This window comes from Ammospiza caudacuta, chromosome 10 (genome assembly GCF_027887145.1).
Source record: "Ammospiza caudacuta isolate bAmmCau1 chromosome 10, bAmmCau1.pri, whole genome shotgun sequence".
NCBI lineage: Eukaryota > Metazoa > Chordata > Aves > Passeriformes > Passerellidae > Ammospiza > Ammospiza caudacuta.
The window spans coordinates 7,442,638-7,461,560 of NC_080602.1; the positions used below are offsets into that span (position 1 = coordinate 7,442,638).

Here is an 18,923-nt window from a genome sequence, read left to right on the forward strand (position 1 = left end):
CCGGCTGCAAGGAGAGAAAGCAGAAACCGCCCGTCAGCTGAGGGCTCCTGTGCCCTTGTGCCAAGGCCTGCGGTGCCCAGGCCATGCTGGCTGTGCCCAGAGTTGCCCATCCCTGCTGCCTTTGGCAGCAGAGCAGGAGGGCAGCACATGTGCCCAGCCTGCAGCCAGCCAGGGCACATCCAGCCCTCAGCAGCTGCCCAGAGCCAAAAAGCAGCTGGGCAGCTGACTGAAGAATTCATTTTATCTGCCCCAGCAAAGGGGGAACCTTTGGTGCCCAGCTGTGCCATGCCCATATCCGGGAGCAACCCCCTACCTATAGACTCACCTGCAAATTGGACCTGGAGCCTGGCTTTGAAGAAGGTGCCAGAATCCAAGTCCATCATCTTCAGCTGGCCAGGCCAAGGAAGAGATTATCATCCTTGAGGTTGTCCTTGGTGTCTCCAGCACCAGCCCCATTTGGAACAGCTTCTCCAGGGGCTCCTTCTCCTTCCCTGGGGTCAGACCAGGCTGTCAGGGCTCTGCCCAGGGCCCCAGCCATCCTTGAACCATACAAACAAAACCAGGGGGATGGTGGCCACCAGTGCTTGCCACACCGGGTCTCCAGCTCAGCTCCAGCCCAAGAGCTGCATGTTCCCTTCTGCTGACCCCTGCTCAGAGCTACAGGCAGGACAAAACCAGCCTGGTTTGCTTTGCCACTGATTGCCAAGAGATGTGTGGAGCTGGTACCTGCTAGGTCCCTGGATCCAACTGTGCACGTGGATTTCTTCAGTCTTCTAGGGCAGGGAAACACCCTTCACCCAAGGATGACAGAAAAGCTCTTCTAAGGATGGCCTGTCCGAGGGTTGCATGGACAAACACCTCTTAATAACATCTTGGCACTCTGGGGAGAGAAACCAGAAATCACCAGTCAGTTGGAGAAGTTGCCCTCCTGTTCCCATGCCCAGATCATGCTGGGTGTGACCAGAGCTGGGCCTAAACTTCCCCATGGATGCTCTGTTTGGAGGACAGCAGGAGAGCAGGACATGTGCAACCTCCTCAGCAGCTGCCAGAGTGGTTTGCCCATGAGCCCGCTGCTGTCTCCCAGCACTGGTATTCCCCCCGTGCCCAGAGATGAGGATCCACCTTGAGAGAGCCATCATGGGAACAAGATTCGCCCCCGGATGATCTCCTGGCCCCTCCTGAATGGGTGCTTCCCCATGACCAGGTGGCACAGCAGGAGGCCCAGGGACCAGATCGTGGCTGCCTCGCCGTGGTAGCGTTGGTGCTGGATCCACTCTGGTGGGCTGTAGGACAGGGTTCCTGTGGAACACAGACACAGCTCAGCAGGGGGCTGCTGCTGCTCCCAGAGCCCGGCCCCAGCATCCCTGGGCCTGTGGGGGCCGCCCCAGAGGCACACGGGGTGAGCGCTGCCCTCTCACCAGCACTTGGGACTTGTGCACAAACTCGCGGCTGGAAAAGAAGCCACTGGACTGGAAGAGGGCAGCACAATCCCTGGGAAAGCCCAACCATGACACACAAAGGAAAAACCCACCCAGTAGTGGAGAAAACCCACTCTCCTCCCCACCTGCATGGCCCCCAAAAATGTTAATAAGCCAAGGTGAACAAGGAGAGCGCAGCAGTCCAGCCCTTCCTTGCCTGCACACCAAACCATCCGGGGAATGGGGTCAGACCCCCCTCTCTGCTGCCTCCATGGGGGTTTGTGTCAGGCTGGCTGCCCCAGCTCCAGCCCCAGCCCAGGGCACAGTGGGTGCTGAAGGCTGTCAGCAGGGCTGGGAGCTGGCCGCCCTCACACCCCACCCAAATCAACTCGGCTCTAGCATCAATTCCATCCCGGCTGCAATAGGGGGAAGCCCCAGTGCTGCACCTAGGCTGGGCCACGAGATGCCCAGGAGCACCCCCTGCGAGGGCTCACCTGCAAATTGGGTGTAGGCTGTGTCTTGGAGGAAGGCGCCACAGCCAAAGTCGATCAGTTTCAGCTGCCCGCTGGCCAGGTCGAGCAGGACATTCTCGGGCTTGATGTCCCGGTGCAGGACCCCGCAGGCGGTGCAGTGCCGCACGGCCTCCAGCACCTGGCGGAACAGCTCCCGCGCCTCCTCCTCCGGCAGAAACCCCCGCTCCGCCAGGAAACCCGAGAGCTCCTGGCACCGCTCCGGACGCTCCAGCACCAGCAGGAAGCTGTCGGGGAACTCAAGCCACTCCAGGAGCTGAATGACACCGCCACAGCCACCGGACACCTTGGCCAGCAGCACGATCTCCAGGGGTGCGCTGGTGCCGTCGGGCTGCGGGAGGAGCACGACGCCGTCAGTGGAGCCGAGGCCGTGCGGGGCTCTGGGAGCCCTCAGCCAGCCCGGGATGCTCTGCATGCCCCGCTCAACCCACGCCCGCTCTCCCCGCAGGGCTCACGGCGGCTCCCACCGCGCCGGGCCCCGGCTCCTCCTCGCCCGGCACGGCCCGGCTGCTGCCGCTGGCTCCGCTCACTCACCAGCTCGCCCCAGTGCCGGATGCGATCCCTCGGCACGCGTTTGATGGCCACCTGCGAGCGAGGGAGAGCAGTGGGGTGAGCTCGCCGCCCGTCCCGCCGCGCCCCGACCTTCTCCTCCTCCTCCCTCCTCCTCCGCCCCCTCCGCCTGCGCCCGCCGCCGGCCCCGCCGCTCACCGGGGCGCCGTCCGAGAGCCGCGTGGCTGCGAAGACGCTGCCGAAGCCGCCGCGTCCCAGCAGCGATCCCAGCCGGTACCGCTCCTGCAGGGCCTCCTGCGCCTTCCCTGCGGGCGGGACGCGGCTGTCAGCGCTCGGCCCGGGTCCAGCAACGGCCCCCGAGCGCCCCTCACCCGCCCCGGGCCCGGCATCCCCACCCGCCCCAGGCCCCGGCGGCTCGGGGCCGGAGGCTGCACTTCCGAGTGGCGGAGCTCGGGCCGGGGAAGCCGCAGCGGAAGCGGCGGGAGCGGCCGCGCCGCGTGTGTGCTCCGCGGGCCCCGGGAGAAGCCGGGGCCGGGGTCGGGACTGGAGCCTGCGTCGAGTCCGGGGCCGGGCTCGGGCCAGGCGGAGCCGAAGGGCGGCGATGCCGCCCCCGCCCCAGGCACCGATGCCCGCCCGGCAGCGCCACCGCCAGTACACCCAGAGCCGGGCGGAGGCGAGACCGCGGCGGGACGGCCGGGGCCGGGCACGGGGCAGCCCCGCCCGGGGCCGGGGGCGGGCCGGGGGCATGGCCCGGCCCTGCAGGGGGGAGGGAGGCGGGGAGAGGAGAGGGACGCCGGACAAGGGACCCCGAGAGAAGGGTGCCCGAGAGCGGGAAAGGGAGAGAAAGAGAAATAAAGAGACAAAGAGAAAGAGAAAGAAAAATAGGGGAAAGCGTGTTTTAAATTATCTGTTTTGCTGCTCTCGCCGCTGCTGTCGCCGCTGCTGCCGCCGCTGCCGCCGCTGCAACTGAAGCACCGGGGCCGTTCGTCCCCGTGTCCGTTCCCCGCTCGCCCCACGAGCCCCACGTTCGAGCCCCGCGCGCCCCGGGGACAGCCCCTCCGTCTGCCCAAACACGGGAACTTTGCAGCCTTGAGCCCAAATGCAGAGCCCTGACTCCTGCACGCTGGCACAGCGATCCCCTCGCTCGCTGCTGGGCATTGTCCTTGCTGAGGGTCAAACACTGTCGGGACACCTTCCCTTGGGGTAAGATTCCTACCTGACCCAAGCACTGCACTTACATCTCCAGTGTTGCTTCCCTGTAAAAACAGGGGAAGGAAATTTGTGTGGCTCATGGTATTTTAGAGTGTCTAAAAATCCCTAAGTCAGCGATCCTAGAGGTGAGATGCATCTGGAATTACTGGGATGCAACATAGAAAAGGGGAGCATAGAAATAAATAGAGGAAAACACCTTGGATTGTTTCTTTTATTTCACATCTGGAAAGCTGTTTCAGTTTTCCAGGAGTCTTCTCCTGTCTGCTCTTCCCAAAAATCTCTCATGGAGAACAAGGTTGAGCTTCTGTCACAAGATTTTCCATCAGGAAATTATGCCACTGGTGAAATTTTCATTGTGACTGTTTGTGCTGGCTTAGGGCAAATTTGGGGAGGAAACCTCCAAAAGGGGTCTGTCTAAAAAGCAAGTTCAAGCGGCCCCTCCCCCTACTAGTTCAGGAAAAGACTTCCCTTGAGAAAAGTGAAAAAAATCTCAGTTTTTTTAACGAGTAAAGTATTCACAAGCACGAAAAATGAATAATATTAAATAAAACCTCTGACAGTGCTGAAGAGATGGCAAATTCAGAAAGTCCTTTTTGTGGGTTGTAGTTGACTCACTTCATCTCTTCTAAGTCCCTCTGGTGCTGGAATGCAGCGTCCCAGAGCTCGGGGGGCCACAGGTGTGAGCTGCTGCTGTCAGTGTTTGTCTGGGTTTTCAGTCCAGAGCAGGTTTAAACAGTTCCAAGAAAAAGGAAAGTCACAGTCTGAGGAACTTCTCTTCCTAAGCTAGCTAACACCAAATTGCTAGACCTGGGCTGTGAAGGCACCGGGAAATTTCCAAATCTGGGCACTGGCAGTCCCAGCAAACACCAGATCTAGGTGGAGTCATTGCCAGCAACAGAAATTTGCCAGATTTGGGCTCTGCTGGAACTGAGAAATTTCCAAATCTGGGTTCTGGTTACATGAAACACAAGATGTGGGGGTGGTGGCAGACCCAGTAGCAGGAAGCTGCCTCAGTATTACTGGGACCTGAGTGGGTCGCTGAGGGTGAGAGATGGACGGTGAATCTTGTTTCTTGATCAGAAGGCTGGATTTATTGATATATGATATATAATACATTATGACTATACTAAATAGAATAAAGAGAGAGAAGTTTTAGATGCTGTTGCTAAGCTAAGAATAGAAAGAAAGAATCTATAACAAAGTTGTGTCCAGGGACTCTGTCCCTAGCTTGTTCCTGTGATTGGCCCTTATTTATAAACATGGGAACATGAAACAATGACAGGTCAAAATAGGTGCATCCTATTGCATTTCACAGCAGCTGATAACAATTGTTTACATTCTCTTCTGAGGCCTCTGCCTTCCAGAAGAGGCAGAAATCTGAAAGAAAGGATTTATGTGAAAAAATGTCTGCGACACCTCGGCTTTTGGATTTCTGTGCCAGCAAATTGCTGCACTTGGGCTGTGCCAGAATAGGGAAATTTCCAGATTTGGGCACTGGCAGTGCCAGCAAACAGCCCATTTCAGGCTCCAGGCTCCAGGAAGGACTGGATCTGGATGCCTTCCTCTTTGTCTTCCTTCTTTCCTTCCTTATTTCTTGGGATCCTGCGGCCAACAAACTCCAGATTGGGCAGTGCTGGCAAGGGGAAATTGCCAGGTTTTAGCTTTCTTTGCCAGTAAATTCTGGATATGGGTGGTGCCAGATGAGGAAAATTTCCAGATGTGGGCACTGGCAGTGCCAGTGCACACCAGATCTGGGTGGGGAATGTGCCAGCACCGGGAAATTGCCAGATGGTAATTTTCTGTGCCAGCAAATTGCTGGAATTCTGCTGTGTGCCCAGGTGGCCAAGAAGGCCAGTGGCTCCTGGCCTGGATCAGGAATGGTGTGGCCAGCAGGACCAGGGCAGGGATTCTTCCCCTGTGCTCAGCACTGCTTGGGCAGCGCCTCAAGTGCTGTTTGCAGTTCTGGGGCCCCAATTTAGGAAGGACATGGAGAGTGTGTCCAGAGAAGGGCAATAAGGTTGATGAGGGATCTGGAACACAAGAGCTGTGAGGAGCGGCTGAGGGAGCTGCTGAGATTGTTTATCCTGGAGGAGAGGAGGCCCAGGGGAGACAAGGTGGTGTCAGGGCACGGATTGGACTTGATGATCTCCATGGCCTGTTCCACCCTTGCTGATTCTGGGATTTTCTGAAAGAATACTTGGAGCAGTTGCAGGATGAGCCCTGGGCCTCCTCTTCAGCAGCTCCAGCAGCCCAGGTCCCTCAGCTTCTCCTGCCAGCCCCAAAGCCCATCCTGTCAGTCCTGCAGAGCCTCTGCAGCTCCTCCTCACTGCCCAGAACAGGGAGCCCCAGAGCCAGACACAGCAGCCCAGATGTGCCCCCCTGGCCTGGGGTGCCTCTGGCAAGGGAGCAGCACCAGGCACTGCAGGAGCCTGCAGACAATTGATCTGAAGGCCAAAGCTCCTTAGCTCCTTCTGAAAGAGCAGGAACAGTTCCTCATTGCAGTGTGGTGGAATGCTGGGCACCGCAGCTCCGGGTGAGGACTGGACACAAGTTTGCTCCCACTGAGTGCTGGGATGGGTTCTGCAGGAGCTCTGGGCTCCTGTGCTTGCCAGGCACAATGAGGAGAGAAGGAGCCAAGTGCACTGATGTGGGAAATGGATTTGTAGAAAGTTTTTAGGGCCTAATAGAAGGCCCACACAGTATGAATCTGTATATAAATCTTGAGACAAGAAACACTAACTTAAAAATGCCATGGAATAGGACAGATATTGTTGATAGAGAAATGGAGCTGGAAAAGTTCCAAAAGATGGCCTAGCAAATAAGATTTTGGAAAAACAGAGCTATGGAAGATGCATTGTTGTGGGACCCACAAAGAGTATTTTTAAAGAATTGGCTTCAAGGCATCTACAACATGGCATGGCAAAAGGCTGATAGACCAAGAAATGCTTATAATGTATTATAATTAGGAAGTAGCTGGCTTCTGATGGTGATGGCGTGAATTATAACATCTGTATTGTCTCACCATTCTCATGAGACTGAAAATAGAATAAAAGTTTTGAAAACACCTCTCAGTTGCCCCATCTCTAGGTCAAGAAAAGAGTATTATCCAACACACTGACACACCTTTGCCTCGAGCATAGCCCAGCCTGGACCAAACACACTGAAAGGTTTCCCCTGTGGCCCATGTCTCGAAACATCAGGTCTGCTGTTTGACAGCTCAGGTTGGTTTGGTGTCAAGGAGTTCCCTCAGAAATACTGGGTTTGTCTTCCTCTGTGCCTTCCCCTCAGCAGCCTTGGGGATGCTCCTGTGTGAAGCCATCTGTCTCACACAGTTTGAGACAACTTCAAACAGGATATTGTGCAAGAAGTTGTCTCCTCTAAAGTGTGCCAACAATCCCTTTCCAGCAATGGGAAATTATTACTGATAGATGAAAGTGGAAAACCCCCAAGAGTTTATTATCAAACAGAATCCCCCATGACACGCGTTCCAAGAAGGCGCCGGGGTCTCTCTCAGAAGAACAGGAGCTGTCACGGAGCAGTTCCAGCAGCTGATGGAAGCTCGGGGACTCATCCGGTGTCGGCTTTCTCCCACGGCAGAGCTCCATGGGGCGGGCAGGGCAGTGAAGCAGCTGGGCTGGAGCCCCTCGCTGCCTTGTCTCCCCGGCGTGGCTCAGCTCACAGACTCTCGGGCTGGGAGCGGGGCCGCTCCGCTCCTGCCGGCACCGTGTCCCTGGGCTTGGACAAACAGTTTCCTGCCAGGAGAGCCCTGCACACTGCTCCACAGATCTTTCATAAAGGCCCAAACCAACTCCAAACACTCTGTCTGCAGCAGCTTTGCACAAAGGGCTGCAGCAATCCGGGACAGCTGCAAGTGAGTGTCGGAAGGCTCTTGTCTTGTTCCTGTCAGCAGAATTCTTGATGATCTGATGCAGTTTTATTCAGATGTAACATGAGAGCGGAGGTTTTTTGTTTAAATATTTCATGATGAGTAACAAGCTGTGGGAGCATGAGGTACAGGACTGACATGCCAAAGCATGAGCATATCCTCCAAAGTGGCCAGTCTAATTGTCCATTTTATTACTCTTGTAATTACTCCACACTAATAAGGAAAACCAAGCTCTGCTTGGAGGCAAAACAGGCATGGGATACACTACAGTCCCTCGCAGGCTCAGCAGGGCTGGCAGTGACAAAGCAGGCCGTCTGCTTCACTGTGAACCACTACAGAGCTGCATCCCAATCTGGTTTAAGTAGCATGGTATTATTAAGAGCTCCTTTTCTGCATGAGACATAAAAAAGAGATCCCAAATGATCTTCATGCAAGCATGCAGTAAAGAACTGCTTCTGCTATCCTAACGAAGTGTTTGCTTTGGCCATTACACTCTTCCCATTCATCTTTTGATGCAGACACGTCAGGTTTTCTCTCACACCCCTGCAAGGCTGGCAGTGTCTGTTTCCCAGTTCCTGTTCTTCCCTAGGGATGGTGCAGTGGCTGCTTTGAAAAAAAAATCCCTGAGATTGGACAGCTTGAAGGAGCATGAAATGCTAATTAAGTGCTCATATTGGTAATACCCAGGCCTGCCCTGCCCAGTGCTCTGGAGCAGCAGCAGCAGGACCATGCATCATTCCTGTTGGTGGATGTTCATGTTTTTGATGTGCAAGAGCAATGACTTTGAGGAGGGACAAAAATGCCCCTCTTCAAACAGTGGGTGTGCAAGGAGATGTGAAGTTTCACAGCCTTTTACAGGATATTTTAGAAAGATCTAAGAGAATATTGTGGCATGGAGTAGGTCCCTAATTTTGTCTCCAGAGGAATCCCCAAAGGGCACATTCACTCTGCTGCTGATGGCAACCCCATAAGCTCATGGACCAATTTTCCCTGCAACGTTCCACCCTGCCTGGGCTTTACTAGGCCGGGACTAGACCCAGAGCCAAGCAAACACAGGCAGCCAGGTGACATTGTGTAACATCAGAAGCTGGCAACTGTGGAGAGTCTGGTTCTAGCACGGCTTAAAGAAAGAGGCCATGAAGGTATACAGTTGAGGGAAAAGTAAAAGGTAGTTGTAAAGCATTTCCTAGGCTTGATTCTATAAATAGTTAGGCTCTCTCAAGCACCACTTTATAAACAATAAGATTCTCAGACAGTCTTCCCATAACAGGCAAACATTCTGTCCTTGGGCTCTCTGAGAACACTGATCCTGTTTTCAATAGACAAACCACAGGTATTGTAAACAAAAGGAGGGGTTAGAGTTTTCTCTGTAACCTATCGTGACCTTGGATTTTGCAATATGCATGAAGTTAATTAACACTGTTATATAAAGTGGCTGATTGGCTTCCTTCGCTTTCAACAGGCAACCACAAGGACTTTGCTGCCAAAAGGTTACAGTTTGCACTGGGCCCAAAAGTGTTTTCTCCTAAGGCAAAGCAAACTGAAATGTGAAGTTTAAAAGCTTCAAATGACTATGAAAGGAAACTGCAGAATAATTTCTGGAAGGGCAGCACTGTCAATGATCATGCAGCCCACCAAGAGCTGGAGCTGAATCCAGAATTGCTTCTTCAAGCTGTGCAGGAATTCATTCCATTGGCAAGCACTGGTCCACGGGAACAAATGATCCCCTAGCTCTGGGCTGAATGGCAGCCAGGCTGCAGTGCAGATTTGAGGAACCCTTGTCACTTGTTATTGGCCTCCCAGGGCACTCATCCTTCTGCAAACAAGGTGCAAACAACACAGCTGCACTGCTGTCCCGGATAAATATACATACAGGTGACTTTGCCAAAGCAGTGCATCATTTCCCAGTGAAATACATGACCTCTTCTTACCTATGGAATTGTGATTGAAGACACCTGTGAGCCAGATCAGTGGGAGATTGCAAAGGAGCAAAGCTTTGGGATTTGGGCACACTTCTCTTGGTTTCTTTGCTCAGGCCTTTGGTGAGCACAGAACACACCTAGGTAGAAAACCTTTGACTAGACAGGATCTTTTGGATCCATTGTCCCCCAAACAGGTCAATGGTGGCCCTGCTGTATTGCCAAGTAACAAAGAGCAGCACAAATGACACAAAGAAAAGATGGCCAAAGAGGAAGAGGAGAGGCCCAATGAGGAAAGGATGTGGTGAGACACTGGCACATCGAGTGAGCTGCACTCCCATAGTCTCTAGGCTAGCAGGTCCTGGTCTCACATTCTCCTTTTGTTTTTTTTCAATTTTTTTATTTATTTACGTTTTTCATCATCAAAATAAAATATATAGAATTAAAAATATGTCATCAAAACGTAAATGCAGAATCAAAAGACATTAATTCAAAACTACACCTAAAGATCAGAACATATGTACAGCTGTAACTATCAAGCCTAATGCATCAATCCTTTTCTTCAAACACTCTTCATACAGGCGGCAGGTTCTTCCTGAGCTTGGAGGAAAGAGAGCTCTTCTGGAGGGGAGGCGAGGACTTTGTGGGTGAGGGAACATCGGAAGTGTCCAGAGAAAACTTCTCGGTAAGACTGTAACCAGCCAGATCTGCAAAATGGAGACACAAAGTTTAACAGAGAGGCAAAGTTTAACAGAGGCCACAATGCAAACCTAAAGCATCTGAAGCTCTGTATTTCATGGGACACATTTCCTGGAAATGTCCAAACAGCTGCACAGGGAAACATGCTCCTGCTGGCAGACACTGAGGCAGGCCAGGGCAAACCCTGAGCCACTTGCCCAGAGCTGGCACAGGCCCAGCCTGGCCTCTGGGCTGCCCTGGGACAGCAGGGAGCCCAGAGCCCTGTGCTCCCCAGGAATGGCTCAGCTGCACATGCACCCTCCTGCTCCTCTGCCTGCCCCACAGCTCAGCAGCCCCACAGCTCCAGGGGCACTGGCAGCAGCACAGCTCATTGCAGGGGCACATGCAGGGCACAGCTGTTCCCTGGCAATGTGCACAGCCTCTCTGGGCTGCCACAAGACCCTTCCTGCCAGCAGAGATTGGCCCAGCTCCCCCCTCACCTCTGCGTGAGGCTGAGCCATGATTGCCTTCACCTTATCCTCCATCTGGAGTTGCTCCAGGCCCCCATGCCATGACTAGGAAGGGCAATGGAGAGAGTGGGGCAGATGCACACCCTTCCTTAGGATTCTGTCATTTTGGCACAGCTCAAAAGGCAAATCCAGAGGTGTCCAACTCAGCGCTTCCGCAGCCTTCTGGAGAACATCTCGCCTTCACCAGCCCAGCATTTTGGAGAGGTTTTCCCGCACATGTGGAGGCTTGCTGGCAGCACATTCCTTCAGCTGGGTGCCCATCACCTTGCAGAGGGCAGAGGCCAGCTTGGTGGCCACGGTGCGGACGCTGGCGCTCCGCACAGGCAGCGCCTTGTTCTCCAGGCAGGACCAGAGCACGGGCAGGGCGTCGCGCTGGGCAACTTCAGGGCTCCTGGCATGAACCCCCTGCACAAGCACTGCCGGGACAGAGACACAGCTCCTTACCCACCAGCCTCACTGCAACAAGGATCTGCCTCTGCTTCTGCTTCTTGCCAGCCTCTCTGGCCAAGAGCAGCAAAACAGCACCCAGAGCCCCTTGGTCCAGAAACAGGCAAAGCAGCTGAGCATCCTGGAAACAGAACCACCAACCCCTCAGCACTAATTGCTCCAACCAGAGCCTTGTCCCTGTGGCAGACTTCCTACCTTTACTAAATTATTTCACAATCTCTTTCTGCATGAGCAATGAGTGAAATGTCCAATTGCCTTTGATTTCCATTAAGAAGTTGTCTAAACCCGCACTGAAGATTTGGAAATGCACCATAGAGAGGAAATGGAGAGATTTCTAATAAAAGTAATTATTCCATTTTTGTAACTTTGATGTCAAGTGCCAAATGTCTAATCTGGCTCTTCCCTGTGCTCAGTGGCACACAGCAAAGGGCAGGGTTAGAACACACCTCAAAACTCCAGCCCACCAGAGATGGCTGCTGCCTGACAGCTGGATGAGAAACATCAGTGGCCAGCTGGGGTCTTTGGCAGAATGCTTCAGGGGCTTCCAGCAAAGACCTGTTTCAAACCTCAGGGTGTCTTAGATAATTACCCAGACCCCATTGCCTTGGCATTTGGGCATCTCCACATTTTAATGCCACTTCCCCTCCCAAAGTTAATGGCACTTTTTCTTATATGTCCACTGAAATAGGGGCATAGAGAAAGAAAAATGCTACACAGGGGACTGAAATGTAACCAAAACACGAGTGTTTTCTCATACTGTCTCTGAAATCTCTCTGCCCATTTTCTGAACTGAACTGTATCAAACACGGACAAATATTTACTACCAACAGGCTCCTTGCAACAGGCAGATTTGGCTAAGAGATGAAAACCTGAAATGCTCTGGAGACCATTCTTATTTTCTGATCGGACAAAATGTTATTTAGCAGCAATTTAGTATTCTGTGGCAGAAGAGACTTGATTTTCTCTATGCTGTTAATCCACCAGCACACATCAACATTGAAAGAGCTCCTGCAAGTACCCAAAACCAATTCTGCTAAGCAGGAAAGGGTTATGGTACCCATTTTAAAATGGGAATTCATTTGAATTAAAATGCAATTAAAGACATCAGTGACTACTGAATGTGAGGAACAGCTGTCCGGTCCTGCTAAATCTCAGAGAGAACATCTGCTTTTTCTAAAGTAGTCCTAATTTATGGTTAATTCCTTTATTTGAAAAAGAGATCAAAAGAACTGCTAAACTAAATGCCCTATTGCTGGAGATCTACTTTATTCAAAAGCTCTTTAAGGGCCTTTGACATTCCCAATTGCTGAACATGCCTTTTTGAGATTCCTAATGAAGACACAAAGTGTATTAAACCTTGCATTCAAAGATGTTGGCATATTTAGCAGTGGATTTAGCCCAGTTAAAGCAAGGCTATCAATCATCTTCTCTGCTATATATTGAGATTATCCTTTTTCCATTCCTTGGCTCTGGCTGACACAGCAAGCTCCTCTGAGGAATCAATTATCAACTGCATTTGTAGCATTTTGGGCAGCGCTGACCCAGGCAGACACTGTTTGCACACCCTGAAAGGCTCAGTCCAAGGCCCCTCTGACAGCACAGGCAGGAGCCTCAGCACTCTGCTTTTGTCCCTGTGCCCCAGAGGCTGCCTTGCACTAAACCCGTGCCTCTGGTACCTCTGTTGAGTTCTGACCTAAGCTGTGACTCCCAGGCCCTGCACGGTTCAGCCTCAAAACTTTCCAAGAGAAAAACAAGAATTCTGTGAGGACAAAACAAACGGATGCCCTGAAACAGCATTTGCCACCATTTCCCCTCAAAGATCACAGATGCCCCTGAGCTCCCCAGAGAGGAGCCAGCTGGGGCATTTTTAGCCCTCCCTTTGCTGGAGGTGGTTCTGAGATGCCCCAGTGAGAGCTCAGCCCCAGGCCGAGCGCCGCCCCCATCTCAGGTGCTGCCCAGCTCTGCAGCAGCCAGGGAAAACCTGCCAAACCCACCTGCCTTGGCCATGGGGCAGCAGGGACACGCTCAGCACCTCCTGGTTTGGAGGAGCTGCTCTGCTGTCTGCTCACAGGCATTCCCTGTAAATGCTCCCTGGGAAGAGCTCTGGGCTCAGAAGGGGAGGCCAAGCCTGTGATACGCTCGGTGACATCCAGCAGGGCTTGGCCACTCAGGTGATTCCATTGGTAGCTGAACTCTTTCAGCAGGGACACTTTATCTACAAGGGAAACACACGTTCCTGCTCACTTTGCTCAGGTCATAGGAGAAAGGGCAGGGCCAGTCCCATTTTATAAAATAAAGTACATTTCTGTGGATTTTTGAATCCTTTTCTTCTTTCCTTCCAGCCTACTTGGCAGGGTTTTAAATTCCAAAAGAAAAGCTCTCCTCTCACATTTGTAAATCCAAAGTTGTCTGCTGTAGCAGGAGCTGTGTTAAAACATTTCACATCAGGGACCTCAGGAGTTCAGTCACATGGAAGCAGTGAAAAGGTTTTGCATCCCAGAGCACAAAGGAAGAGCCCCATACTTGGGTCACAGAAAGGCACTGAGTCAGGCAGTTCCTGAATTCAGAGAGCAGCTGGGGAGGAGAAAGTGGAAGCTCCTCTTGAAGACCTGCCTCTTCAACACTCCTTTTTTCAGACATATTTCCCCAGTGCAGCATTCTCAGAGCTGACATAAATGTGTGTGGCAAAGGAGTTTAGAGCAGCCCTTGCCTATGTAGTTAATTGCTGTGGCCATCTTGCCCCATGCAAAACAACACGTGGAACAAGGCACCATTGACAGCTGGGTTTATACCTGTTTGATATAAAGAAATGAACTTGGTGAATCACAAGTTCCCCTTTGAACATAGAAGACAAAGAAGAAAAGTAGGCAGCTAATGCCTCTAATGTAGAGCCTCCCAGGTGGCTGCCCTGCAGAAGCTCTGATGGGTCAGTGTCCCTTCATGCCAACACCAAAGCTGTTCATTTGGGAAGTCAGACGGGGCCCAAGCAAACTCCAAACCCCCTTTGCCCCTGAACTGTAGCAGAGCTGTAGCCCAGGACTTGCTCTTCAGACAAGCAGCACAGAGCCAAGGGCTCCTGGGACTGTTGGGAAATGCTGATCCCATTCCAGCCAGTTGGGGATGGTGCATAAGGACTGCACCTGCACAGCCTCTGGCGGGTGTCAGCTGCAGTGTTCCCCAGACAAGAGCAGCTGTCGAGGCACTCAGCGCTCTCTTGTGCAGGAGAGACAGAGACGAAGCTGAGGAGAGTCCCTGCCAGGGCTCAGCCTGACCCAAATGAGCAATGGATTCTCCCAGTGCTTTCACAGCTGCCCCACGAACCCTGGGATCCTTTGAGTTCAGGTTCTTTGTTATTCTTTCCACCAAACCAATGATCACCGGGTTCAGGGCATCTTTCAGGGCCCCTGTGATTTCAGCCAGCACATCCAGCACCCTATGCTTCACTTTCTTGTGGCTGTCAGATATTCTCAGGACAAAATATTCAAAAATCAGCGGGCCGTGGTACCGGGGCAGCTGGAGCGCCGGGCCCAAACCCGTTGTGGTTGATGCCGTGGCCGATGCGGGTAAGGGGCAGGGCTGGAGGCCGCGGCCGCAGGAGCCACACGGCTGACGGCAAGAGGCGGACAGTGCTGGAAATGGGGAGGGGGGCACGGGGCAGGGGGCTGCGAGGGGCTCAGAGATGGTGGCTCTGGGAAAGGCTACAGTTCCGGCATTCCTCCTCCGATGCAGGCTGGCTCATCCCCAGTGTTACGGTGGTGCCGCTGCTCTTCTCAGCAGCGCTCCTGGGGCTGCGCTGCACCTTCCCCTCCCTCTACAGGTAAGGGCTGTGCCGGGGGAAGGCGGGGGGGTCCAGCACCAAGCCTGGGCACCTTGCATGGGGCATTAGGGCACCTCAAGTCTGAGGGTCAATTCGATGCCCCTTCCTGCGTAGCCAGCAACATGAAGCAGAAACTCTGGCCGCCCGTTCCTGAGCTGCACCGTGCTCTGGGCAGCTTCCTCCAGGAAAGCAGCAAACACGGCCAGGTGAGTGGGTGGGCAGGGCGACTCAGCTGCTCCCGGGGGCAGCTCGAAGGGCAGCCCCTACCCCGTCCACTCCATGTCGCCCCAGGCCATGCTTTCGACAAGCAGCCGCCGGAGGAGACCGTCCTGCCCTGCCTGCTGGAGGTGCTGCCCGGCCCGCGGCGTGAGGCGGGCCCGCCGCCAGAGCACGCTGGGGGCTGCCTGTCCAGCACCGACATCGCCAACCAGTCCTACCTGCTCATGAGCGGCTGGGAGCCGCGGGCAGCCACGACCGCCCCCACCCCGCCATAAACTCCTGTTCCCCCCGAGCCCCCGCCTGGTTCCTCCTGCGCCGCCGCGCCCCCGGCCCGGATCGCCTCACCTTAGCAAGAACGCCCCGCCCTGGTCCCGTCCCCGGTCCCGTCCCCGGTCCCGCCCCCGGTCCCGCCCCCGGTCCCGTCCCCGGTCCCGCCCCCTCACTTCACGAGCGGAGCGCTCCGCCCCGTCCCGCGGCTCAGCCAATCGCGTTGCGTCGCGCGGCCGTCGCCGGACAGTGCGCGGCCGGTGGGTGTGAAGCGGCCAAGCGCGGCCCCGTCCGCCCGCCGTTTGAAATGCTGCGGGGCGGCCGAGCGGCGGCGGCGCCGCTGAGGTGAGCGTGCCACAGGGCCGGAGAGGCGGCCTGGAGGCGCAGTCCCGAGCGGGGAGGCTGTGGTGAGGCGGGCAGGGGAAGGGAGAATGTCGCTTATCGGAGGGAGCCCCAAAGAGCGGCTGGAAGAGGTGCCGGCTGATCAAGGAGCCCCGAGGAGCGGAGGGAGGGCGTATCGGCTGACGGAGTGTCCCGAGGAGCAGCTGGGGAGAGTGGGGGTGTGCTTTGGCGGGGAGGAGCGGCCGGAGCGCTTGCACGGTCCGGTGGGGGGAGGCCGGCGGGGCTGTCGGAGTAGGCTCAGCCCGGCCGGTGGGCACGGCTAACCCCGCCCGCCCGCAGGACCACGGCGCAGTTCCTGTTGGAGGCGGACCTGCACGGGCTGCTGAAGCTGGACACGCTGATCCCGAACGCGCCGCCTGCGCGATGGCAGCGCAAGGCCAAGGAGAGCGGCCCCGGGCCCAGCCCCGTCGGCGTGTCGCCCCTGAAGCCGGCCAGTCGCTCCCACAGCTCCAGCAAGACGCCGTCCACGACAGCCGGTGAGCGCCGGCCACCGGCGGCAGAGGTTGAGTGTGGGAGCCTGGCCCAGGCTGCTTGTCCGTAGCCACGGGGCTCTGGGCTCCCTGCCACGCTGCCCTACCGGCTGCTGCTCAGGCAGGAGGAGGTGGGCTGTGCTCCTGACAGCCACCCACCTCCTTGCCAGCATGAGGGGCAGAGCTCTGAGCACTGGGGCTGGCCAGCTGCTGTTCGCCCAGCTGAGCCTTGCTGGCACAGCTGTATGCTAGGACGAGTGTGGGCAGGACTGTCAGCTGACAGCTTTACATCCTGTGAGCGTTTTTGTATCTTCCCCTTATCTCTGGACTCTGGAATTGTTGCACTAGACCCAAGGAGTTGCACCACACTGTCCCTAACCAACTTGGTGGCAGGGAGGAAAATATAAGTTAGTTGTGACTGTGTGGCATGAGACCTCAGAGTCCTACTTGTCTGGTGGGTGTGATGTGGAAGAGTGTTGGGTTTGCTCCTGTGAAAGCTCTAATACAGGCTGTTAAATAGCTGTAAGACAATATTTTCATATGTGAATGCAGGTAAATCTGGATCCAAAATTCAAAGCTACCCCACAAAGGCCAGGGGGGATCGCTACATTCCCAAACGCAGCATTATGCAGATGGAGATGGCAAATTTCCTCCTAAGCAAAGAGAATGACCCTGCTGAGGATTCCCCTACCAAGAAGGTGAGCATGTTGCTAAGTTACAATTACTTCAACAACCGCTACTCCTTCCTGCCCCTTTACAGAGCAGTGAACAATAGGTTCTATCAAGGGGGCACACGGGACTGACAAGTCCCAGCCATCACTACTTGCAGCTCTGGGCTTCAGGAGCCTAGGATGAGACTGAAGCTGTAGAGACTGCCATGCACTCTAAGCCTATGCTGCTTCTGGTAGCAAAATTTAGCTTTTGACTAATGAGGCTTTAAAATGTAGCAGGCAACACAAACACAAAGCTGTGAGCCTATGCAAAGTGAAACTGCTGGTGGTAGCTATTCTAGGACAATGTCTGCACAGGGAGCACTTCTGGAATGTTTTACACTGTCTTCTGAAATCTGTTTGTGAAGCATTTGGTCGCTTTGTGGCTGTGGCTTTTCGCACTGGCAATGACACTGAATTTGCCATTGTGTGAAAATGTGAGCAGGACGATGTATGAAAGTGTGAGGAAAAACTGCTTTGACCTGCCTCTGTGTGACTGACCCTTGCAGCACAGTCAAACATCTTCAGATTCTAAGAGAAGGGGACTTAGGTGTCTGTTTAAATTGCAGTGTGGGACTTGTTTAAATGCATTGCACTGAGGGTGATTTGTCTCTGTAGGAGCAACAGAAAGCCTGGGCAGTGAATCTGAATGGTTTTGATGTAGAAGAGGCAAAAATCCTCCACCTCAGAGGAAAACCACAGAATGCTCCAGAAGGTATGGTACAGGCTCTGTGTGAGCTGAATCAGCAGGAGAGATCAGGTCATGGGAACAGCAACACAGAGGCTCTGTGTGTGGTCACAGGAGAAATCAACTGGTTTCTGAGAGCTGTACAGGCTGGAGTCTCCTTTCTTAAGGCTCCTGAGGTCGAGGGAGGGCATAACAGTTAGAGTGAATTTATTTAGGAGAGTTGCTATGACTGCCAGTTGGTCACCTGTTACAGGGCTTGCAAGGGTCTTCAGGGTGGAGAGAGAGACGAGAATCTTGACCTCATGTTCAGAAGGTTTGATTTATTATTTTATGATATATATTACATTATTACTATACTAAAAGAAATAGAAGGAAAGTTCCCAGAAGCTAGCTAAGCTAAGAATAGAAAAAGAATGAATAAACAAAGGGCTGTGTCTCAGCAGAGAGCGAGACCTAGCTCTGCCTTGAGTGGTCAGTAAATCCAAACATCCACCCGAGACCAATCACACATCCACCTGTTGCATTCCCCAGCAGCAGATAACCATTGTTTACCTTTGGTTGCTGAGGCCACAGCTCCTCAGAAGGGGGAAAAATCCTAAAGAAAGGATTTTTATGAAAAGATGTGGGTGACATTTCACCTATACTGCAGGTTCCAAACCTTCCTGAAGTCTGTAAGAGCATCAAACCCTCTGCTGTGCACTTTCTAGCTTAAACTGCAACTAAATATAATGGGATTCAAAAACCCAAGTGTTTGTCAAATTTGTTTCCATGAATGAGGAAATTGTATCTCACCCCTGTTCAGCAGTTCATACTGCCCGTGATTTTAGTGCACTGCAGGCTTGTGAGTGTTTCTCTTAGGACTTTATTTTCACTCCAAGGGATTCCTAGTTGGGTGAGCAGCACTCAGCTGGGAGGAAACGAACTCAGGTTAACAAACCTGTTCCCCTGCACACAGGCTGTCAGAATAACCTGAAAGTGCTCTACAGTCAGAAAATGGCACCTGGATCCAGCAGGAAGAATAGCAGAAATATTCCCTCAAAGCCAGAACGGGTCATGGATGCACCAGAGATGTTCAACGACTACTGTAAGTAGGCTGCAGGGTTGAGTGCTGGGCATCCAGAACATTCTGCACTGGATTGCTGTTCCTAGGACAGTGTAACTGGGCTATCTGTATTATTTGGTGTACCCAGGCTAGCACAGACCCCTTCTGGAGTGTCCCT

General features: G+C 53.8%; 1 pseudogene; it reads right to left on the bottom strand.

Annotated features, from left to right (window-relative positions):
• Positions 1 to 325: 325 nt before the first annotated feature.
• LOC131561697 (serine/threonine-protein kinase pim-1-like) lies at positions 326 to 15,006 on the bottom strand (annotated as a pseudogene).
• Positions 15,007 to 18,923: the final 3,917 nt, after the last annotated feature.